The sequence below is a fragment of the Glycine max genome, chromosome 3 (assembly GCF_000004515.6).
Source record: "Glycine max cultivar Williams 82 chromosome 3, Glycine_max_v4.0, whole genome shotgun sequence".
Classification (NCBI taxonomy): domain Eukaryota; kingdom Viridiplantae; phylum Streptophyta; class Magnoliopsida; order Fabales; family Fabaceae; genus Glycine; species Glycine max.
The window spans coordinates 13,139,034-13,156,586 of NC_016090.4; the positions used below are offsets into that span (position 1 = coordinate 13,139,034).

At 42.3% G+C, this 17,553-nt stretch overlaps 1 non-coding gene across 1 annotated transcript; it reads right to left on the reverse strand.

Annotated features, from left to right (window-relative positions):
* Window positions 1-9,997: 9,997 nt before the first annotated feature.
* Window positions 9,998-10,104, reverse strand: LOC113001282 (small nucleolar RNA R71). Its single transcript, XR_003266601.1, has one exon. It is a non-coding gene; the product is annotated as a small nucleolar RNA R71 (small nucleolar RNA).
* Window positions 10,105-17,553: the final 7,449 nt, after the last annotated feature.

Consider the following 17,553-nt stretch of genomic DNA (forward strand, 5'->3'; position numbering starts at 1 on the left):
TCTCCGCATGTCACCTGACTTCACGGGTCAGTATGACAGAAAGCGCGGAAGATGATGTAAATCTCCACGTGTCAACGAGCTCGTTGGACGCGATTGACAAAGGGTGCAGAAGACGATGTTAGTCTCTGCATGCTATCGTGCTTTGAGTCTTACGGATACTGAAAGAGTGTTTATACGGATAACCACTTGGGTATCTCCGTCTGCCCCCTAACTTCACGGGTTAGTATTGACAGAAATTGTCTGTGTGGAAAATTACTTGTGTATCTCCGCATGTCACCTGACTTCACGGGTCAGTATGACAGAAAGCGCGAAAGACGATGTAAATCTCCGCGTGTCAACGGGCTTGTTGGCCGTGATTGACAAAGGGTGCAGAGGATGACGTTAGTCTCTGCATGCTATCCTGCGTTGAGTCTTACAGATAGCAAAAAAAGTTTTTATACGGATAACCACTTGGGTATCTCTGCCTGCCCCCTAACTTCACGGGTTAGTATTGACAGAAATTGTCTGTGCGGAGAATTACTTGTCTATCTCCGCATGTTACCGGACTTCACGGGTCAGGATAACAAATAGTGTGTGGCAGTCGACAAAAGCGAGGCCTTTGCTCCTTCGTATCCTCAATTTGTGATGAGGTACTCAGACCTACATAGTTCTTTCTTTCATGATGTTCGAGACTAAAATAGTCTCTACCGGAAGATGCTGACATCTACGGAAAGGGTGCAGATGACCACATTGGCCTCTGCTTGTCAATCGAACTTGGGGTCTCCGAATGACGAGGTGCGGATAACCGTAAGGTGTCTCCGCATGCTACCCGACACTTGGGTCATGATAGCAAAAGGTGGGGTGGTCGACAAAAGCGAGGCTCTTGCTCCTACGTATCCTCCATTTGTGATGAGGAACTCAGACCTACGTAGTTCTTTCTTGTGAGACTAAAATAGTCTCAGTGTTCTTTCACTAAAATGTCAACATGCTTTAGTAAAGAAACAAAACCTCCAACTGATCAGAGCAACATATGATTTTTGATGAAAAACAATGCGTTTATTGGGGAATGAGAGTATGCTGATGAAATTTTCTCATAACCATAAATGAGAGTTTGGATGTTAGCGTTTCGTTTCCGAACGACCATTTAGAGGAAACACTGGGTCCAACAAAATAGAAGAAAATCACTCGAAGTGTATCAATCTCACATAGGTAAGTGTTTTATCCTACTTTCGAACCATAGATATGTCATGACTTAATTTTGCAAATCATTTCCTATCAAATCAAGGATTACGTGCGTGATCATGGATCAATAGGACTTTTTCGGGAAAAGTGTTTTGGTGAGGAATTTGGCTCTGAGTCTTTGGGCCTTTTCCTTTTCTACTTTTGTTTAGTGTGAGGTGAGAAAGTCGCTAGCGCACAGGATTTTGGTTGGTGATCAAAGGGAGAGGACCACTTCGGGTTGTAGTTTCCTTTCTTTCCTTATTTGGTGGTGACAATTTTGTATTGTTCAGATATTGTCTGGTCCAGAGACCTTTCTGCATATTTCTTCTGTTTTCTTCCGATCTTTGATCGGAAATTTTCTTTCTTTCTTTTTTTTTGCTTTCTCCCAATCTTTGATTGGGAATTTTCTTTTTTTGCTTTCTTCCAATCTTTGATCGGGAACTTTCTTTTTTTTCTTTCTTTTGAGGGCAAGGATGGGCATTCTCACCCTGGGTCAAGGTTAATGGTTAGTTGGGATTTTGGCTCAAGGCTTGTAGAACGACTGGACATGATATATGTCAGGGCGTCGGTTTGGCCAGCGGTTCAGGGATAAAGGGGATGTCTCACATTATTTCCATGACACACATGCAATAATGATGATTAGGAAATTTTATGCAAAATTGGTCATGCATGCACCCATGTGGACACTCAAGCATCAAGTTTTTATGGTCAAGTGACACTAGGAATCAGGATTCATTTTTCCTATTTAAGTCAACCCAGTGTTTCCAAAACATGCTCTTTTATCAATTTATGCATCTATCTGAGCCCATTTTGGGCATTTTGGGAAAATTTTCATAGCATTCACTCTTCAGGTGTATACACATTTTTTCAACAAAACCCTTTGTTTTGATCGGTGAATCTTTTTCAAAGAAAAGCTAGAAGTTAATTCTTTTCAAAAGCAAGTTGTCTTTTCAGCCGAAAGATATATTTTTTGTTCTTGTTTGTTTTTGTTTTTTTTCATGAGGTATTTTGCTACCTAAACATATGTATATTTTTGTGAGGTATTTTTGCTATATACATGCGTATCCAAGGTATCTTGCTACCTAAACATACATATATATATTGTGAGGTATGACTACCTTTCGAGCTGGTGCTTGTTTTATTTAAATTCCTAGGATCATGAGCAACTAGGTGTGTCCTACTATGACTTGAGAAACAAAAGGTGATCAAATAACAAGCAGAAATTTAAAAGGTACTAGGTTGCCTCCTAGTAACACTTCTTTAACGTCTTGAGCTGGACGCGTGATGACTTGTCGGTCACGGACCTAGTACTTTTGCTTACCTTTGGCTTTGGACTTGGTCGCCTGCTGGTCGGCCATGTGTCGTAGGCAATGCTCTAACCTTTTTGTGGATGAGCTAAGGTGAACTCTAGTGGTGGTAGCGGTGCGTCTGTTGCCCGCTGCTGGCCATCCCCAGGCTACTGTGATGCCTCGCCCTGTGCCTGCTTGGGGGCACAGTACTTCTTGATGAAAGCTCGATTAGTAGGGGGCCTGATGACCTTACTGGGGGCGATAGGCACTCCGTAGAACTGACAGAGGCCCGTAATCAGAGCTGGAAACCCCAAGACCCTATTGGACTTCTCCGGGTCCACTGTGATGTGAATCTTACGGGGCGGATCATTTGATACAGGCTACGAAGGTTTGGATGACGCCACTTCCAGTGAAGGAAGATAAGTCAGGGTAGACGCCACTTCCAGTGAAGGAAGATAAGTCTGGGTAGACGCCACTTCCGGTTAAGGAAGATAAGTCTGGGTAGACGCCACTTCCAATGAAGGAAGATAAGTCTGGGTAGACGCCACAAGGATTACCTTGATAAGTCTGATAATTGGTTCAACAAGGAACCCAGAGAGAAACTCTCACCAAATTTTATCAAAATGCCCAAAAGTTTTTTTTTATTCAAAACAAAAACCAATACTTATAGTGTATCTGAACTAAAAGATAAAAATAGACAGTGGCCTTCTAAATAGTTTGGGCCAAAATTACAATAAATAAAAATTATAACTAAAAAATATATTTAACTTGGGCCTTCAGCAACAATTAATAGTCTTGATAGTGTCTCTGCCTCTGGGCCTTCATCCTTCTCCACTTGGGTCTTCATCCTTCTCCACTCGGGGGCTTTGTCCTTCTCCACTTGGGCCTTCGTTCTTCTCCACTTGGGCCTTTAGCCTGTATTTGGCTTTGGACTTGGTCGCCTGCTGGTCGGCCATGTGTCGTAGGCAATGCTCTAACCTTTTTGTGGATGAGCTAAGGTGAACTCTAGTGGTGGTAGCGGTGCGTCTGTTGCCCGCTGCTGGCCATCCCCAGGCTACTGTGATGCCTCGCCCTGTGCCTGCTTGGGGGCACAGTACTTCTTGATGAAAGCTCGATTAGTAGGGGGCCTGATGACCTTACTGGGGGCGATAGGCACTCCGTAGAACTGACAGAGGCCCGTAATCAGAGCTGGAAACCCCAAGACCCTATTGGACTTCTCCGGGTCCACTGGGTGTCTTGCGAGCGTGATCCCTGCAAATAGTGGATGGCGTCAGAAATCAGTTGAGAGAAGTGCATACTTACCTATGTCACGATGGCATGACCTTGCTGGGGGGGACGGGCACCCTATAGGATTGACAGAGGCCCGTAACCAGAGCTGGAAACCACAGGGCCCTGTTGGGCTCCTCCGGGTCCACTGGATGTCTTGTGGGTGTGATCCCTGCAAACAATAGATGACATCAAAAATCAGTTGAGCCACGTGCATATTTACCTATGTCATGACGGCACAGACCAACTGATACTTCTGTAGGGGGTAGATTGGCATTATGGTCGCTCGGTAGAATGTTGCTAAGTAGCAACGTCATCTATATCTGTGTAAGAGTGGTCATGTTGGTTCGCATGATCTGCACTCGTCTCTTTGCAGCGGCACGGGTGAAATCTTGCCTAGGTATGCATAGTAGCTGCGCGATAGCCTCCTCCTCAAGTTGTGCTCGCACAGTTAGTCCTCCTCCAGGATCAGGGGGTGGCCCAAGAACTGATAAAAGGAAACTATTGGCCCCTTAATCGGGAGCGCAAGTCTCGGTTAAGCATTAAGGGCAGAGGACCTTAAATTCTCCTAAGGTGTAGCTGTGGAGCCCACTAAAAGTGAGGACGCGTAGCCCTCTAAAGGTGAGGGTGTGCAGCCCTTTGAAGTTGAGGACGTGTTGCCCTTTGAAGGCGAGGGTGTGCAGCCCTCTGAAGGCGAGGATGTGCAGCCCTCTGAAGACAAGGACGTGCAGTCCTCTGAAGGCGAGGATGTGTAGCCCTCTGAAGGCAAGGGCGTGCAGCCCTCTGAAGGTGAGGACGTGTAGTCCTCTTATGGGGAGGACGTCTAGTCCTCTAAAGGTGAGGACGTGTAGGCTTCGGAAGGTAAGGGCGTGTAGTCCTCTGAAGGTGAGGACGTGTAGTCCTCTGAGGAGGAGGACATGTAGCCCTCTGAAGGCGAGGGCATGCAACCCTCTGAAGGCGAGGACGTGTAGTCCTCTGAAGGTGAGGGCGTGCAGCCCTCTGAAGGTGAGGACGTGTAGTCCTCTGAATGCAAGGACGTGTAGTCCTCTAAAGGCGAGGGCGTGCAACCCACCAAAGGCGAGGACGTGTAGTCCTCTGAAGGAGAGGACGTGTAGTCCTCTGAAGGTGAGGACGTGTAGTCTTCTGAAGCAGAGGACGTGCAGCCCTCTGAAGGCGAGGGCATGTAGTCCTCTAAAGGTGAGGACGAGTAGTCCTCGGAAGGTAAGGGCGTGTAGTCCTCTGAAGGCGAGGACGTGTAGTCCTCTGAGGAGGAGGACATGTAGCCCTCTGAAGGCGAGGGCGTGCAACCCTCTCAAGGCGAGGACGTGTAGTCCTCTGAAGGTGAGGGCGTGCAGCCCTCTGAAGGTGAGGACGTGTAGTCCTCTGAACGCAAGGACGTGTAGTCCTTTAAAGGCGAGGGCGTGCAACCCACCAAAGGCGAGGACGTGTAGTCCTCTGAAGGCGAGGATGTGTAATCCTCTAAAGGTGAGGACGTGTAGTCTTCTGATGCAGAGGATGTGTAGCCCTCTGAAGGCGAGGGCGTGTAGTCCTCTGAAGGTGAGGACGAGTAGTCCTCTGAAGGCGAGGTCGTGTGGCCCCTTGAAGGGGAGGACGTTTAGTCCTCTAAAGGCGAGGACGTGTAGTCATCTGATGGTGAGGACTTGTAGTCCTCCAAAGTTGAGGGCCTGTAGCTCTCTAAAGGTGAGGATGTGTAGTCCTTTGAAGATGAGGATGTGTAGTCCTTTGAAGGTGAGGGCGTGTAGCTCCCTGAAGGCGAGGGCATGTAGCCCTCTGAAAACGAGGATGTGCAGTCCTTTGAAGAAGGGGGCGTGTAGCCCTCTGAAGGCGAGGACGTGTAGTCCTCTTAAGGTGAGGTCGTGTAGTCCTCTGAAGGCGAGGGCGTGCAACCCTCTAAAGGTAAGAACGTGTAGTCCTCTGATGGCGAGGACGTGTAGTCCTCTGAAAGCGAGGAAGTGTAGTCCTCTAAAGGCGAGGGTGTGTAGCCCTATGAAGGTGAGGACGTGTAGTCCTCTGAAGGTGAGGACGTGTAGTCCTCTGAAGGTGAGGATGTGTAGTCCTCTGAAGGTGATGGCGTGTATCCCTCTGAAGGCGAGGACATGTAGTCCTCTGAAGGTGAGGGCGTGCAGCCCTCTGAAGGTGAGGACGTGTAGTCCTCAAGGCGAGGACGTGTTGTCCTCTGAAGGCGAGAACATGTAGTCCTCTGAAGGTGAGGGCGTTTAGCCCTCTGAAGGCAAGCACGTGTTGTCCTCTAAAGGGGAGGGCGTGTAGCCTTCTGAAGGCGAGGACGTCTAGTCCTCTGAAGGCGAGGGTTGTAGCCCTCTGAAGGCGAGGGCGTGCATCCCTCTGAAGGCGAGGACGTGTAGTCTTCTTATGGTGAGGACGTGTAGTCCTCCAAAGGTGAGGGCGTGTAGCTCACGGAAGGTGCGGACGTGTAGTCCTTTAAAGATGAGGACGTGTAGTCATTTGAAGGTGAGGGTGTGTTGCTCTATGAAGCCAAGGGCGTGTAGCCCTCTGAAAGCGAGGACGTATAGTCCTCTGACGGCGATGATGTGTAGCCCTCTAAAGCCGCGAACGTGTAGTCCTCTGAAGGCGAGGGCATGCAGCCCTCTAAAGGTAAGGACGTTTAGTCAACCCAAGGTGAGGACATGTAGTCCTCTGAAGGGGAGGGCGTGTAGCCTTCTGAAAGCGAGGACGTGTAGCCTTCTGAAAGCGAGGACGTGTAGTCCTCTGAAGGTGAGGGTGTGTAGCCCTCTGAAGGCGAGGACGTGTAGTCCTCTTAAGGCGAGGGCATGTGTCCCCCTGAAGGGGACGACATGCAGTCCTCTTAAGGCGAGGATGTGTAGTCCTCTGAAGGCGAGGGCGTGCAGCCCTCTAAAGGTGAGGACGCGAAGTCCTCTGATGGTGAGGACGTGTAGTCCTCCAATGGTGAGGGCGTGTAGCTCTCTGAAGGTGCGGACATGTAGTCTTTTGAAGATGAGGATGTGTAGTCCTTTGAAGGTGAGGGAGTGTAGCTCTATGAAGGCGAGGGCGTGTAGCCCTCTGAAAGCGAGGACATGTAGTCCTCTGAAGTCGATGGTGTGTAGCCCTCTGAAGGCGCGAACGTGTAGTCCTCTGAAGGCGAGGGCGTGCATCCCTCTAAAGGTAAGGACTTGTAGTCCTCTGATGGTGAGGACGCATAGTCCTCTGAAAGCGAGGAAGTGTAGTCTTCTAAAGGCGAGGGCATGTAGCCCTCTGATGGTGAGGACGTGTAGTCCTCTGATGGTGAGGACATGTAGTGCTCTGAAAGCGATGGCGTGTAGCCCTCTGAAGGCGAGGACATGTAGTCCTCTGAAGGCAAGGGTGTGCAGCCCTCTGAAGGTGATGACGTGTAGTCCTCAAGGTGAGGACGTGTTGTTCTTTGAAGGCGAGGACGTGTAGTCCTCTGAATGTGAGGGCGTGTAGCCCTCTAAAGACGAGGACGTGTAGTTCTCTGAAGGTGAGGGCGTGTTGCCCTTTGAAGGCGAAGACGTGTAGTCCTCTGAAGGCGAGGACGTGTGGTCCTCTAATGGTGAGGGCGTGTAGCCCTCTGAAGGTGAGGACGTGCAGTTCTCTGAAGGCGAGGACGTGTTGTCTTCTATAGGCGAGGACCTCTTGTCCTCTAAAGGTGAGGGTGTGCAGCCCTCTGAAGGTGAGGGCATGTAGCCTTCTGAAGAAGAGAACGTGTAGTCCTCTAAAGGTTAGGGCGTGCAGCCCTCTGATGGCGAGGATGTGTGGTCCTCTGAAGGTGAGGACGTGTACTCCTCTGAAGGTGAGGACGTGTAGTCCTCTGAAGGTGAGGGCATGTAGCCCTCTAAAGGCAATAGGTACTAGTACCTAAGGGTCCACCGTTGTGAGAAAGCAAGAGATCGACTCATCGAGAGGGCCGGTCATCCCAAATTTACAAGATTGGACATTAGATGTAGGAAATCTATGCAGTTAACTTGATTTTTAGGGATGCAGATGCATGCAAACTTTGTCTTGAAATGCGGTAAATGCGGACTTCATATGAAACAATGCAATGTAATGGAAAGTATTACAATGTTCATGACATTCTTTCCCTATTTTGTGATTTTGATTTTGATTTAATTTTTTTGGAAAACACAGTTTTTGAAAAAGGTGTTAATTCATGCAACCTTATCCTATCTTTTGGAAATCTCTCCGGGAACTCCCTCAGAGTGTGTGTTCTGTTTGATTTAGTCACTTGACCATTTTGGAGTGACGGCCATGGAGTTGTTTGATGTTTAATCAATCCATTGAAATTCCAGGGTTTGTCCCCCCATTGTTTTGTTTAAAAAACATAGATGGGTGAGAACCTATATAACATCACCAGATTTGTAAGCTTTGGGGCTGAGAACCTATATAACATCACCAGATTTGTAAGCTTTGGACTTATTACTATTGAATTCTAATCAGTTTTTCCTCTTCACCTATTACTTTGTATTTGTTGCTATTAATCCATGCATGCTTAGTGCTTGATTAATTGTCTCTGCGCTTAATTGACGTTCATGCTTAATGATCAGTTTCGTTCATGATTAATTGGTGTATGTGTTGTTTAATCACATAATGACTGCCTTATGTTAAATTTTGCTTAGTAATTGAATTTAGGGTTGGATAAGTGGTTGAATTGATAAAGGATAAATTCTCGTAACCTAGGATAAGAGACTTGCTTGTGGATCAAGGGGAAACAACGTGTTTTAATTTTGATATTTTCTAATTAAAATTTGCTCGCTGTTTAATTTACAAAAACAAACAACCCCCCCCCCCCAATGCGTTATTGTTTTATTACTATCTGTTATGAACGTTTGGTTGACCATTACTTGTTGGGAGACGACCTAGGATCACTTCCTAGATACTGCATTTTTAATGTTTATTTGATTCGAGTACGGCCTTGATCAAATTTGGCGTCGTTGCCGGGGAGCAGTGCACCAAAGGTTCATAATAGTGTTTAGCGGTCTTATTTTGTATAGCGTTCTGTTTTGCATTTCAGTTGTGTCCCCTGTTTAACGACTGTTTCAGCGACTGATTCAACCTTGCGTTTTGCTGTGAACAGTGATGAACAGTGATTAGTGACTGGAATTAGTGACTAATTTTGAAATTTAATTAGCGATTTTTGTTTTGATAGTTAGAGTTGTTATTTTTGGCTGATTTTTTGTGTGGTAGCTTCTTTTGATCCATATTTTGTGTGAAAAATACCAAGAGCACTTGGTGTGGCAGTATTTGAGAGAGACAAAAATTTTGGGAACTTGTTTTCAGCAAAACTTAAAACGACCATAACTTTTGTTCCGGGTATCGGAATAACTATTATTATATATGCATTTGGGGTAGAAAAACATTTCCCATATTGTGACAACCCGCTAAAGCTGGTTTGGGTCTCCCAAACTCCAAAAATCAGCCCTTTACTAAGTTTTTTTTTTTATTTTACAAGTATTATTGTCCTATTTTTCTAAACTTTGCTTAGGTAGTTTTCATAGTTAGACTTTGAATTTTTGTTTGAAAATTTTTGTGCTATCTTGTCATGATCTTAGGGTGTTCCTCACAAAATTTCAACTCATTTTGATATCGTTTGAGTATAGATGTAGTTTTACCCCCTTGTTAGGTGCTTGTTGAGAAACACATGATTTGCTGCATATAGTGCATGACTAGGGGCAATCCAGGTGATTTACAACCCTTTGATCCTGAAATAGATAGAACCTTTCATAGATTAGTTAGGCATAGTGTGCATCCTGGTCATTCTGTGCATTTTGAGCATTCTGAGCATTTTGTTGAGGGTGATTCTGAATATTCTGATTTTGAGCATTCCACTACTAATTTTTATACTGAGAACACGACTCAACCTCCACCTCGTGAGAGGACTCTTAGGGAGATGGCTGCACCTGATTTCACTTATGAAATCTTGTGCATTCAATATCCTGATGAGGGTGTTCCATATGTTCTCAAGACTGGACGAATACATTTGTTGCCCAAGTTTCATGGTCTTGCAGGTGAAGATCCTTATAAGCATCTTAAGGAATTCCATATTGTTTGTTCCACCATGAAACCCCCCTGATGTCCAAGAAGATCATATCTTTCTAAAGGATTTTCCTCATTCTCTAGAGGGAGTGGCAAAAGATTGGCTATACTACCTTGCTCCTAGGTCCATTTTCAGCTGGGATGACCTTAAGAGGGTGTTCTTGGAGAAATTCTTCCCTGCATCTAGGACCACTGCCATCAGAAAAGACATTTCAGGCATCTGGCAACTTAGTGGAGAAAGCTTGTATGAGTACTGGAAAAGATTCAAGAAATTGTGTGCAAGCTGTCCTCACCACCAGATTTCTGAGCAACTCCTTCTTCAATATTTCTATGAGGGACTTAGCAACATGGAGAGGAGTATGATTGATGCTGCCAGTGGTGGAGCTCTTGGTGATATGACCCCTGTTGAGGCTAGGAATTTGATTGAGAAGATGGCTTCTAACTCCTAACAATTTAGTACAAGAAATGATGCTATTGTTCTTAGAGGAGTCCATGAGGTGGCCACGAATTCATCTTCATCTACTGGAAATAAAAAGCTTGATGCCTTGGTCAACCTAGTAACTCAGCTTGCCATGAATCAAAAATCTACACCTTTTGCAAGAGTCTGTGGTCTATGTTCTTCTGCAGATCACCATACAGATCTCTGTCCTTCTTTATAGCAATCTGGAGTCAATGAGCAACCTGAAGCTTATGCTACAAACATTTATAATAGATCTCCTCAACAGCAAAACCAACAACAGCAAAATAATTATGACCTTTCGAGCAATAGATACAATCCAGGTTGGAGGAATCATCCAAATCTGAGATGGACGAGTCCTCCACAACAACAACAGCCTGTCCTTCCTTTCTAGAATGCTGCTGGTCCAAGCAAGCCATATGTTCCTCCTCCAATATAGCAGTAGCAACAACAGCAGTCACAACAAAGACAACAAGCAATTGAGGCTCCTCCTCAACCTTCCTTAGAAGAGTTAGTAAGGCAAATGACCATCCAGAATATGCCATTTCAGCAAGAGACAAGAGCCTCCATTCAGAGTCTGACAAATCAGATGGGGAAAATGGCTACTCAGATGAACCAAGCTCAGTCCCAAAATTTTGACAAATTGCCTTCATAAACTGTGCAGAATCCGAAAAATGTGAGTGCTATCACCTTGAGGTCTGGCAACCAAATTCAAGTGCCTCCACCAGTAGCAGCACCTGCACTTGAACTTGTCAAGCTTCATTCTACACCTGAAAAAGAGGATGAGATAGTTGCACAAAAGAGAAAGCTTGCTAACAAAAATTTTCATGCAGGTGGACCTTCTTCTAGTAATTCTGACTTACAGCAGCCTCCTATCCCTCTTCCATTCCCACCTAGAGCAATTCCAAACAAAAAGATGGAAGAAGAGGAAAAGGAGATCTTGGAGACCTTCAGGAAAGTAGAGGTGAACATACCTCTACTAGATGTCATCAAGTAGATTCCAAGATATGCCAAGTTTCTAAAGGATCTGTGCACCCATAAAAGGAAGCTCAAAGGCAATGAAAGGATTACCATGGGTAGAAATGTGTCAGCATTGATAGGTAAATCTGTTCCTCACATTCCTGAGAAATGTAAGGACCCAGGTACTTTCTGTATACCTTGCATTATTGGGAACAGTAAATTTGAGAATGCCATGCTAGATCTAGGAGCATCAGTTAGTGTCATGCCTTTGTCCATTTTCAATTCTTTATCTCTTGGACCTTTGCAATCTACAGATGTGGTGATTCATTTGGCAAATAGATGTGTTGCTTACCCCGCAGGTTTCATAGAGGATGTGCTGGTTCGGGTTGGTGAACTTATTTTTCCTGTTGATTTTTATGTTCTTAATATGGAAGAGGGATTTTCCCATGGTTCAGTTCCAATTATTTTAGGTAGGCCATTTATGAAAATAGCCCGAACCAAGATAGATGTTTATGCTGGCACATTTTCTATGGAATTTGGTGATATTGTTGTTCATTTTAACATTCTTGATGCCATGAAACATCCATTTGAGGATCATTCTGTTTTTCATGCTGAGATAATTGATCAGATTGTTGATGATTATATGTTTGATTTTGATTCTGTTCTTCATGGTAGGAAACATCCATTTTTATCTGATTTGCATACTTGTCATTCCTTATGCATTGAATCTGAATCTGAGTTTGAATTTGATCCTGTATCTGATTTTTATGCTGAGAGTGAATTTGAATTTGAGTCTGGTTCTGATTTTCTGGGTGTTGTACCTCTTGATGTTGATTTTTTAGAGTCAAAATGCACTAACCATGTTCCAGGAAGTACATATACTTCTGACTTGCTTTATGAGGTACAGGCTGAGGAACTTTCTTCTTCTCCTACCCTGGTTCCTCCCACTGTTAAGCCACCACCCACACCAGAATTGAAGCCCTTACCAGCAAACCTCAAATATGCTTACTTGGAGGACAAGGAAAAATTTCCAGTGATCGTCTCTGCCTCCCTTGCTGCTGAGCAAGAGGAGAAGTTGTTGCTAGTTCTCAAGAAGCACAAGAAAGCCATTGGATAGACTTTGGCAGACATTCCTGGTATTAGCCCATCTACCTACATGCATAGGATACTTTTAGAGGATGGAGCTAATCCAGTGAGGCAGCCACAGCAGCAACTCAACCCCGTCATTCTAGATGTGGTGAAAAAGGAAGTGACCAAGCTCTTGCAAGCTGGAATCATCTACCCCATTGCTGACAGCCAATGGGTGAGTCCAGTCCAAGTGGTCCCTAAAAAGACAGGCCTCATAGTGATTAAGAATGAAAGGGATGAGCTTATCCCCACAAGAATGCAGAACAGCTAGCGAGTCTGCATTAATTATAGTAGGCTAAACCAGGTAACTAGAAAAGATCATTTTCCCCTGCCATTCATTGATCAAATGCTTGAGCGCTTGGCAGGTAAGTCTTATTACTGTTTTCTTGATGGTTTTTCTAGTTATTTACAAATTCATATTGCTCCTGAGGATCAAGAAAATGTTAGACAAGTGGCCTCAAATATCTTAAGAAGGGGGGTTGAATTAAGATATTGCAAACTATTTCCCCAATTAAAATTCTATTTCAATTTCAATGCAAGTTGCAAGTTCCCTTAAAAATGAACTCTTAAATAATGATTCAAATAGAACAATCTGAATATAAATATAAATCAATAATAAATAAACGAGTTTAAGGGAAGAGAAAGTGCAAACTCAGATTTATACTGGTTCGGCCACACCTTTGTGCCTATTTCCAGTCCCCAAGCAACCCGTTTGAGAGTTCCACTATCATGTAAAATCCTTTTACAAGTTCTGAAAACACAAGGACAATCCTTCCTTTGTGTTCAGATTTCTTTACAAAAAGAGACCCTCGGTCTCTTAATCCCCTTTGAGAATTTAGAAAGAAGAGAAGAATAAATCTCTCTTGAAAGAGATAGATTTTACAATATGAGCACTCAATTAATTCCTTATTGAATTGCAAGTGTATTGGCCAAGGAATTCTTAAGAGGATGAAATGTTTTTGCTCTTTGAGAGAATAAGACTTTTTGTTATGAAAAACTCTGAGCAAATTCGTGTTTCAAGTCACATATATATAGACCTTTGGTGGCCATGAAAAAACCATTTGAAAAGATGTGACTCTTAGAAATAATTTTCTGAAAATCTCCTCTGGTAATCGATTACAGGATTTGTATAATCGATTACAGGTTTTAAAATTTGAATTAAAACGTTTATTAACTGTTGGTAATCGATTACCAATATTGTGTAATCGATTACACAGTCTAAAATTTGAATTCAAATTTTAATAGCTGTTGTAAACCATTTTTGGCCACTGGTAATCGATTACATCCTCTGGTAATCGATTACCAGAGAGTAAATCTCTTAAAAAAGACTTTTTAACTTAAATTACTTGGCCAAACCTTTTGCTATTTCAATTAGGAATTCCCTTCCTAAAATACTAGTGATCATCTTGATGTTGTGTCTTGTATTCTTGAATCATTGTCTTGAATTAAACTTGAAAAGTGCATTGGCATCAAATCATCATGATCATCATCAAAACATCAAATTCATTTGCTTCTACAATCTCCCCCTTTTTGATGATGACAATTTAAGTCCTGAAATCAAGATACAAGCAAGCAAGCAATGTATATGCATAATATATTGTGTTCACTCCCCCTATGTTTTGGAATTGATGATCACTTGATTTCTAAACTTTTATGCCACCCCATTTTTCTCCCCCTTTGGCAACATCAAAAAGCCAAAGTTCGTGGGAATCAATAATAGATAATATAATGAAGTGAACAAAATATAATCCAAACAGTCATAACCAACCAAAAACATATATAAGTCATAACCAAAATATAATTCAAACAGTCATAATTCAAAAACACATAAAATCCAATCATAAAAGATTAAAGTCCAAATACCAAAAGATAAATAAAGTGCAGAAAATGATAACTTAAATACCATAGCCAAAATACACGGCTTAAAAAGAAAATTATAAACTAAACTCTAAGAAGGTGGAGGTGGTGGTGGATGATCGAAGCTCTGACGAATATAACCCACATCTTCTTCAAGCTGTGTGAGACGGATATCCATTCTGGCAAAGCGATTATCCAATGAATCAAAACATTCTCCAACATAAGTACGAAGACCCCGTAAATCGGAAAGAACTTCAGTTATGAGGGCTGAATCATCTCGCTGAGGAGGAGGAGAAGGAGTACGCTCATCTTGTGGAGGAAGTGCATCTTTCATCAGCCATTGAGCATTCCGATCCTTACGGTATCCAAAAGAAGTGACTGCACCAGCACCAATAGCAAAGGAACGCTTGACTTGAACAAATGGTTCATCATCAAGCGGAATTTGAAAATGACGGAGAAACAGAGTGACCAATTAAGGGTAAGGGAGAGGTGCATTGGCCCGTAATGCCTTATGCATTCGGTACCAAACCAAGTGAGCCCAGTTGATCTGACAATCGGTAAGGAAAGCCCACATCAAAATCAAGTCCTCCTCGGAGGCTTGAGCCAAATTTGAAGATCAGGGAAGCAAAATTCTAACAATAATGTAGTACATGATGCGATTATCAAAGGTCAATGATCCGGCCAGCAATCTACCGGTCATTTCAGCTTGGTCATTACAAACCATACGACGAGCATCATGACTAGAATAATCAAATTTCCAGTCATCAACAATGGTGCCCTCAAAAGGTTCACCTTGACTGGGTAATAAGGCAATTTTAAAGACTTTGACAAGTTCATGATGACAATGCAATTTTAAAGACATAAAATCAACCAAGCCAGAATTTTGAAACACTTGATAACAATCAAATGTCTCATCATTGAAGAAATCTATGTATAGGTACTTAGGGTCTAAGATGATCCTAGAAGAGAATTGAGAAAGGTACCGTAGATGTTGATCATCGGAAGAAAACAGAGTGGATGATCTTGGAGATGATAAGGGAGGATGGATAGGTGCTATGGGTGCTTCAGATGGTCCGTGGCGGCGATGGCCAGCAACAGCGATGGTGGAGGATGATCCCTTTCTCTTCTTCTACGATTCTGCCATTTGATGAAGTTTTAGAGAATTTCAATTGGGGGAATTTTGGTGAAGAATTGAGGAAGATATGAGAATTTGAAAATTAGGGATGAAGGAGGCACGAGGGAGAGAGTGAGGCTACACAGTGTGACTGGTTTCAAAGGTATTTATAGAGGAGGACGAGGTGTAATTGATTACAAGGTATGATAATCAATTACAGGAGTGGTAAGCCTTCTGGTACTCGATTACAGGATGTTGTAATCGATTACAGGCTGCCTGTTCTTGTGTAATCGATTACACTGAATGGTAATTAATTACGAGAGTATAAACTAGGCTAGTTCCTCTAAAAATTACCTGTGTATATGCTAAATACATATAATACTATTAATCATTATTACTAATGCATTTAATTCAATCATTCAAACATCAAACACACAATAATGCATAAAGCCTATCATAATAACAAGAATTTAAACAAAATCAAGCAAAGTAACATTCTTAACACAAACAATCAATCATAAAAATCAATCAATCAATCAATCCTTATTTATCTAAATCACTAACATCTAAGAGGCCTAATTCCCTTCTAATAGAGAAGAATGTTTCTTTGGGGAGAGGTTTTGTGAAAATATCAGCAAGTTGATTCTTTGTATCAACAAACTCTAACACACAATCTCCCTTTAGAACACGATCTCTTAGAAAATGGTGCCTAATTTCTATATGTTTAGTTCTAGAGTGTTGAACTGGATTTTTGGAAAGATTAGTTGCACTTGTATTATCACATCTAATAGGTATATGGTCAAGAAGGATTCCATAGTCAGAAAGTTGTTGCTTCATCCATAAGATTTGTGCACAACAACTGCCGGCAAAAATATATTCCGCTTCTGCAATGGATAAAGCAACACTATTTTGTTTCTTACTATGCCAAGAAACTAGAGCAGCTCCAATGAATTGACAAGTTCCACTTGTGCTCTTTCTATCTGTTTTAGAACCAGCAAAGTCTGAATCAGAATATCCAATTAAGGTGCATGTGGAATTTCTAGGATACCATAATCCTATGTTCATAGTGCCTACTAAATATCTTATGATTCTTTTAACAGCACTAAGATGTGATTGTTTAGGATTTGATTGAAATCTAGCACACATACACACACTAAAAATTATATCAGGTTTGCTAGCAGATAAATAAAGAAGTGATCCGATCATACCTCGATATTGCTTAACATCTATTGACTGACCGGTTTCATCTTTATCTAGATAGCAAGCAGTGCTCATTGGTGTAGCCATGTGCTTAGCATTTTCCATGCCGAACTTGTGGATTAACTCTTTGCAATACTTGGATTGATTGACAAAGATACCATCCTTGGTTTGTTTAATTTGCAATCCAAGAAAGAAATTAAGTTCACCCATCATGGACATCTCAAACTCACTTTGCATATCAATAGAAAACTCCTTGCACAAAGATTCATTAGTAGATCCAAAAATTATATCATCAACATAAATTTGTACTAATAAAATATCATGTGATTTTCTCTTTATGAAAAGAGTAGTATCCACTTTTCCTCTAGGGAAGTCCTTTTCTAAAAGGAACTTACTTAGACGCTCGTACCAAGCCCTAGGGGCTTGTTTCAAGCCATATAAAGCCTTTTTCAATTTATAAACATGATTTGGCTTATCCAACATTTCAAAACCTAGTGGTTGTTCAACATATACTTCTTCTTGAATTAAGCCATTTAGAAAAGCACTTTTATCATCCATTTGATAAAGCTTAAAATTCATTATGGATGCATATGCTAAGAGCATTCTAATGGCTTCTAATCTAGCAACTGGAACATATGTTTCTTCATAATCTATACCTTTTTCTTGATTATATCCTTTTGCAACTAATCTAGCCTTATTTCTAATGATTATTCCATGTTCATCTAACTTATTTCTAAATACCCATTTTGTTCCTATGATGGGATAGTTTTTAGGTTTCTCAACAAGTTCCCACACATTGTTTCTTTCAAATTGATTCAGTTCTTCTTGCATAGCAATTATCCAATTATCATCTATTATGGCTTCTTCTATATTTTTAGGTTCAATCATAGATACAAAAGCCATATTATTGCATAATTCTTTAAGAGAATGTCTAGTTGTTACCCCTTTTGAGATATCACCAATAATTCTGTCGAGGGGATGATCTTTTGAGGCTTTCCATTCTTTTGGAAGTTCATCATTTGATTTTGCTTCTT